This window comes from Octopus bimaculoides, chromosome 23 (assembly GCF_046866305.1).
Source record: "Octopus bimaculoides isolate indiv1 chromosome 23, ASM4686630v1, whole genome shotgun sequence".
Lineage (NCBI taxonomy): Eukaryota > Metazoa > Mollusca > Cephalopoda > Octopoda > Octopodidae > Octopus > Octopus bimaculoides.
Window position 1 is genome coordinate 24,305,386 of NC_142950.1, and position 7,500 is coordinate 24,312,885.

General features: G+C 40.3%; 1 protein-coding gene across 1 annotated transcript in view; it reads right to left on the reverse strand.

Annotated features, from left to right (window-relative positions):
• Positions 1-7,500, reverse strand: part of LOC106875436 (uncharacterized) — a 53,393-nt gene that overhangs the window by 40,350 nt on the left and 5,543 nt on the right. The window lies entirely within an intron of this gene.

Genomic DNA, 7,500 nt, shown 5'->3' on the forward strand with positions numbered 1-7,500 from the left:
CATAAACACTACCCCACCCAGGGAACCTTGCAAGCATTAAGAACAGCAAGATGCAAGACCTAGAAAACAGTTAGATATTATGCAAATAAAAATTGGCTACAGCTTTGCAAAGGTATTCAATCATCATCTGACACAGGTGTCATCCGTGGAGTGTACAAAGAAATAAAGGTCATTGACTCAATCATGAGTAAAAACAACACTGGAAACTGTAACATGTGAGATCACCAAAGACAAAAGGAAAACAAATAGAAAGATGGATAGAGCATTATTTTGAAATCTACTCCACAGAAAACATCACTTCAGACACTATGCTAGACACTGAGGAATGTCTGTTAGTAATGAAGGAACTAGATATATGACCACCTGTTGAAGAACTGAGTAAAGCCATTGATTGTCTTCCCACTGTCAAAGTACCAGGATTGGAATGGTATTCCATCAGAGGGCATCAAGTGTGCAAAGAGCATCTTATGTCACTTATACAAACTATAGTGTGAGTGCTGGAAAGAAAGAGAACTGTCATAGCACATGAGAGATTGCGATATTGTTACCCTGGACAAGAACAAAGGGGACAGAAGTGATTACAACTATAGAAGAATCTCCTTGCAGACCAGTTGGAAAGGTTTTGATAAATGCCGTCCAAAACAAGCTGCAGAAATCGCTGAAATGGTCTATACCAAATTTCAGTGTGGCTAAAGTGTGCTCCACAAAACCTTCTCCCTTCGGCAACAAGAACAATGTAGAGGGCAAAGGCCCTGCAAAGACTTCCAGTATTGAATAGAGATGGATTGTTTGAAATCCTTGCCATGGTTTGATGCCCTCAAGGGAAGGAGGGCACACCACAGAAATGGTAGATGGTTTACAGCACACAAGAAATCACTGTAAACTTGCTGAAGTATTTGGGATGTCTCTGATTCCTCTTATACCCAGTTTTTCTCTCAACACATTTGTACTCTATCATTCAAGGACATTCACAGTACACACCCAGCTGAATGTACTTCATTTCTTTCTGATCCTTGCTCTCTTCAACAAGTCGGAGGAACACATCTTGCTTAATTTCATCTTTGGTTTGGTTTCTACATGATGTCCTGGCTAACACCAGTCACTTTACAGGGTGAACTAGGTGCATTCTTTTCATGGGGGACACACTAGGGAAATTGACAAGATTACAGGGCCCCCATTGGTCCCTCACAGTTAAGAGTGCAATGGGTGCATTTTATTGTGACACCAATACAAAAGACAGGATAAAGGTGAGAATATGATGATCAACAGGAGTGGCTGTGTGGTAAGTAGCTTGCTTACCAACCACATGGTTCCAGGTTCAGTCCCACTATGTGGCACTTTGGGCAAGTGTCTTCTACTATAGCCTTGGGCCGACCAAAGCCTTTTGAGTGGATTTGGTAGATGGAAACTGAAAGAAGCCCATCGTATATATATATATATATATATATATATATATGTGTGTGTGTGTGTGTGTGTGATTTTTTTTTTATTGCTCACAAGGGGCCAACATAGAAGGTATACATATATGTGTGTGTGTGTTTGTGTGTCTGTGTTTGTCCCCCCAACATCGCTTGACAATCGATGCTGGTGTGTTTACGTCCCCGTAACTTAGCAGTTCAGCAAAAGATACCGATAGAATAAGTACTAGTACTTATTCTTACAAGGAACAAGTAAAGAGAGAGTAAGAAGACCCATAATATCCATAGATCATCTGCTCTTATCACAATCATTTAATTTCTAATTTAATCCAATACATATTGATATGACCAATATTTTGTTTTGTTTTTTGTTTTAATCCAGAAAACTTTTAGCATTCTTTTCTCGTATCAAACTTGGAAAAACTCTATTTCGATCAGCTTTTTAAGAGTCCACCATGCAGATTCATACCCTGTTATTCCACAGATCAAAGTATCTAGCAATTTTCTTACATATTGATTGATTTCTCCAAATGTCATTTGCCACTCCTCTTTTCATCTCTGGGCTGTCGTTAATTAGTAATGATACATCCAAGACAGTCAAACACATGCACTACATGGACATCTTGATTAGAAATTATTCTAGAATTACTTCATTTTATGTTCTTGTGGTTCAGTTTAATGAAAATTATTTAATGAGTCACATTCTTCATTTTGTGTGACGGTGTAAGTATGTGTGGATCTCTGTCTTTCTCTCTCTCTCTCCCTCTCTCTAAATATATATATATATAATACACACACACACATGTCACTACAGTACATATGTGTGTGTGTGTGTGTGTGTGTGTGTGTGTGTGTGTTATCTCTCAATCTCTCACAGCGTGTATATACTCTTTTACTTGTTTCAGTCATTTGACTGTGGCCATGCTGGAGAACCGCCTTTAGTCGAGCAAATTGACCCCAGGACTTATTCTTTGTAAGCCTAGTACTTATTCTATCGGTGTCTCTTTTGCCGAACCACTAAGTTACAGGGACGTAAACACACCAGCATTGGTTGTCAAGCGATGTTGGGGGGACAAATACAGACACACAAACATATATATATATACACATATACAACGGGCTTCTTTCAGTTTCCATCTACCAAATCCACTCACAAAGCTTTGGTCGGCCTGAGGCTATAGTAGAAGACACTTGCCCAGGATGCCACGCAGTGGGATTGAACCCGGAACCATGTGGTTGGTAAGCAAGCTACTTACCACACAGCCACTCCTGCGCCTATATATTACAAGCAACTATATATTTATATATCTTTTATTTTTTGTTTCAGTTATTAGACTGCGGCCATGCTGGGGCACTGCCTTGAAGGGTTTTAGGTGAACAAATTGACCCCAGGACTTTTTTTTTTAAGCCTAGTACTTATTCAGTCAGCCTCTTTTGCTGAACCACTAAGTTACAGGGACGTAAACACATCAACACTGATTGTCAAGTGGTGGTGGGGAACAAACACAGACACAAGCACACACACATAGATACACACGCACACAAACAGATAGATAGATAGATAGATAGATAGATAGATAGATAGATAGATAGATAGATAGACAGACAGACAGACAGACAGACAGATAGATAGATAGATAGATAGATAGATAGATAGATAGACAGACAGACAGACAGATAGATAGATAGATAGATAGATAGATAGATAGATAGATAGATAGATAGATAGATAGATGCTGGTCTCTGAGAACCACTTGTAATACTGAATGAAACTGATGATATTTAAATTTATCGTTATGGTGATGCTATTGATTTACAGATCATAGACAGAAGATTATAGATTTGGGGAGTGGGTAGAATTGATTATTTAAACCTCAAGTATTTCATGTTAGTGACCTTGGAAGAATGAGAGGTAAAGTCAACTCTGACAGATCTTGAACTCATGTCATAAAGGGACATAACTAGCATGTTTTTATCTGAGTCTCAACCAATATATCTTACTCTTTGAAACACTTCATGGCAGATTAAAACATCAACTCTGCTTATGTGAGATCTGTTTGATTCCTTGAATCCCTATTCTTGTTATATATATGTATATATATATATGACTTTGTAGTAAGAAGCCTGCCTCCCAAATACACAGTTTGGGATGCAGTCCCACTGTGTGGCACTTTAAGCAAGTGTCTTCCACTATAGCCTTGGGCTAGTCAAAGCCTTGTGAGTGGATTTGGTAGACGGAAACTGAAAGAAGCCTAAGGTGACGAGCTGGCAGAAATGTTAGCACGCCAGATGAAATGCTTAGCAGTATTTTGTCTGTCTTTACGTTCTGAGTTCAATTTCCGCCGAGGTCGACTTTGCCTTTCATCCTTTCAGGGTCAATAAATTAAGTACCAGTTACGCACTGGGGTCGATGTAATCGACTTAATCCCTTTGTCTGTCCTTGTTTGTCCCCTCTATGTTTGGCCCCTTGTGGGCAGTAAAGAAATAAGAAACTGAAAGAAGCTCGTCATATGTGTGCGTGTGTATTATGTGTGTGTGTATGTGTCTGTGTGTCTGTGTTTGTCCCCTCCAGCACCCCTTCACATCTGGTGTTGGTGTATTTACATCCCTGTAACTTAGTGGTTCAACAACTGGGACAGATAGAATAAGTATCAGGCTTTAAAAAAAATAAGTACTATAGTCGATAAATTCAACTTAAAATTCTTCAAGGTGGTGCTCCAGCATGGCTGCAGTCTAACAACTGAAACAAGTAAAAAATAATAATAGCTATCATCAGCATCATCAGCATTTAACGTCCATTTTCCATCCTGGCATGGGTTAGACATTTTGATAGGAGCTAACCAGCTAAAGGGCTGTTCAGGCTCCATGTATGTTTTGGTATGGTTTTTACAGTTGAATGCTCTTTCTAACGCCAACCACTTTACAGAGTGTACTGGGTGCTTTTTATGCAGTACCAGCATATGTGTTTTTCTATGTGACACCAGCACTAATGAGCCCACAAGGTTAGGGATGCTCAGCTGGAGAGGATTGCAGGATATGAGCCAGTTTGCAAGAGCAACAAGGGTTTTACTTAGCTTGATGTGTCTTTTCAAGCAGTCTCGATCCTGTCTTCCCCTCTGTGAGTCCCATCATCAGTAGATCTTTTTCTCACCACTTTGTCCCATGTCCTTCTGGGTCTAAACCTTTCACATGTCCCCTCCACAATTAGAGACTGGCACCTCTTGATGCAGCTCAACTCATTCATACGCAAGCAGCAGATTTTCAACCGATGGATGCACTTCCTGTCACCAACTCTCACCTGTTTCCATACACGACAATATTTTCCTATGCCAAACAGGTTGTATGATGGCGATATTTGTTTACAGCCATTAGCAGATGTCAAGACAAGGGTACACACACACACACACACACACACACACACACACACACAGCCACTGCAGTGCAGAAGACACAAGTTAACCAGTTAGAAATATACAAAGACTATTAATTTCACATGACAATTTAAACTGACCATATCCGGCCAAAATATTCTACCTATTTTATGTTCACACTGCCAAAATTTAGCCTCTCACACCAACCCTACAATGTCGTTCTAAAAATTAATTGTTACTTCAGCAAAATCCCAAAGCTACAAGACAAGATAATGCATAATTAATTCAAAACAATATGATTGAATAAGTATTACTTTTGACAGTGAAGGCACATGGCTCAGTGGTTAGAACATCAGGTTCACAGTCATGAGGTAGTGAGTTCAATTCCTGGACTCAGCAAGACACTTTATTTCATGTTGCTCCGGTTCCCTCAGCTGTAGAAATGAGTTGCAACGTCACAGGTGCCAAGCTGTATTGGTGTTTACCTTTCCCTCGGATAACATCGATGGCATGGAGAGAGAGGAGGCTGGTATGCATGGGTAACTGCTGGTCTTCCATAAACAACCTTGCCCAGACTTGTGGGTCTTTATCCTTCATATCATCATCATCATCATCGTCGTCGTCGTTTAACATCTGCTTTCCATGCTAGCATGGGTTGGACAATTTGACTGAGGACTGGTGAACCAGATGGCTACACCAGTCTCCAATCTGATCTGGCAGAGTTTCTACAGCTGGATACCCTTCCTAATGCCAACCACTCCGAGAGTGTAGTAGGTGCTTTCACATGCCACCTGCACGACGGCCAGTCAGGCGGTACTGGCAACAGCCACGCTCAAAATGGTGTATTTTACATGCCACCTGCACAGGAGCCAGTTCGGCGGCACTGGCATGATCTCGCTCGAATGTCTTTACACTTCCTGGCACAAGTGCCAGGAAGGCGATGCTGGGCACAAGTGCCATGCATTTAGTTGTGACTGCTTTTCATCTTTCATAAGCACACAAAGCACAAATTTTACTGCAACTCTTTTCATTCACAATCCCTCACTCAAAATTTGTTGGCAGAAACTCCAGGACACACCAGTCATATCAACAAGTTCATCAATTGTTCAGTGACAGTCCTCCACGATCAGTACATAAATTTCTGTGATGTTTTCATTCATTTGAGAGATCAACGGTCACCCTGAATGAGATTGGTCTTCAAGCAACAAGTGACCATTCCTAAAGCATGAAAATCACTCATAAACTTGTGTTTTGCTCATGGTAGCATCCATGTAAGCTATTTGAGTCATGACAACTGTTTCAGCTGCTGTTTTCCCCAGCAGAAAACAGAATTTCACAGAAGCATGCTGTTCTTTCATTTCATCCATTGTAAAAATTAATGAACAGATGAAAAGCACTGCAAAACAAAGATGCACCACATGGCAGTAAGACTGCACTCAGTGATGCCGGTCAGCAGATTGATGCCTGAGGGTTGCATCAAGTGGCTTCTAGCAGTGGAAGCCTGAACTACAATAAGTTTGTCCCACAGAGAGCACTTTCAGTTACTTTTGGATAAATATATATATATATATATATATATATATATATATATATATACACATACACATACACAAGGGTGTGCTGAAAAGTTCCTGGCTTTAGGTAAAAGAAAATACAGAAGGATCTTATTCCCGTCCCAGATTTACACACTTTTTTTCTTATCCCTGTAAAAGAACTTGAAAGGTTGGGCTTCCAAAAAGGCCCCTCACTAAACCCTTAAAGCCAGGAACTTTTCAGCACCCCTTCATATGTAAATATGCAGGGTGCAATGGATAAAGTGTCACCATTTTATATTTTTACTTTTAGCGCAGGCACATTGTTTTTGATTTTGTCAACTATGCAGTACGGTAGGGTCAGTTGGGCACCATCTGTGAGAAAAACAGCACCACAACGTAATTCACTCTGCCAGAAATTTTGAAATGTACTGCTTGGCATTTGCACAGGAAGCTCTAATACAAACAGATGGTGAACACACAGAACTAACACTGGCTTGTCATGTCCCCAGAACATGTACCGAGAGTGATAAAAATCAGACATTCAGTCAACATCATAGTGTTTGGAGTGATCACTAGTGACGGTAACGTTATGCCTCCATTCATCTTCCCACACAGCCTCAGACTCAACACAGAGGCCTACATCAAGTGCCTGGAGGAGGTAGTGCTGCCCGGGGTCAAGAGGAGTGCATGGGGTCAACAGGACTGCATCATGCCACACAAGCAGGAGAACCCCATCATGACCGTCAGACAATTTCTGTGACCATATCACCCCTAACAACTGGCCACCTAACCCCCAAGACTGCAACCCCCTTGATTACTATGTGTGGGGTGCAGTTGAGTGAGAGACCAACAAAACCCCTTATAACACCAAAAGATGAACTGAAGGCAAGGATTATGGCATTATGGCAGCATTCACCAACTTAAACAAGGAGACCATCCAGAAGAGTTTCAGGAGATTCTGAAGTTGTCTGGAAGTCGTGGTTGAAGTCAATGGCGATTTTATTAAAATATATTTATTCTTTAGTATTTCAAGATATTTTTATGCAATTTTGGTAAATATATGTTAAGATGAGATGTCAGTGTTATTTTCATTTTTGCATAATTTAGATGACAATATAGTCACTGCACCCTGTATATATATATATATATATATATATATATATTATATATTATATA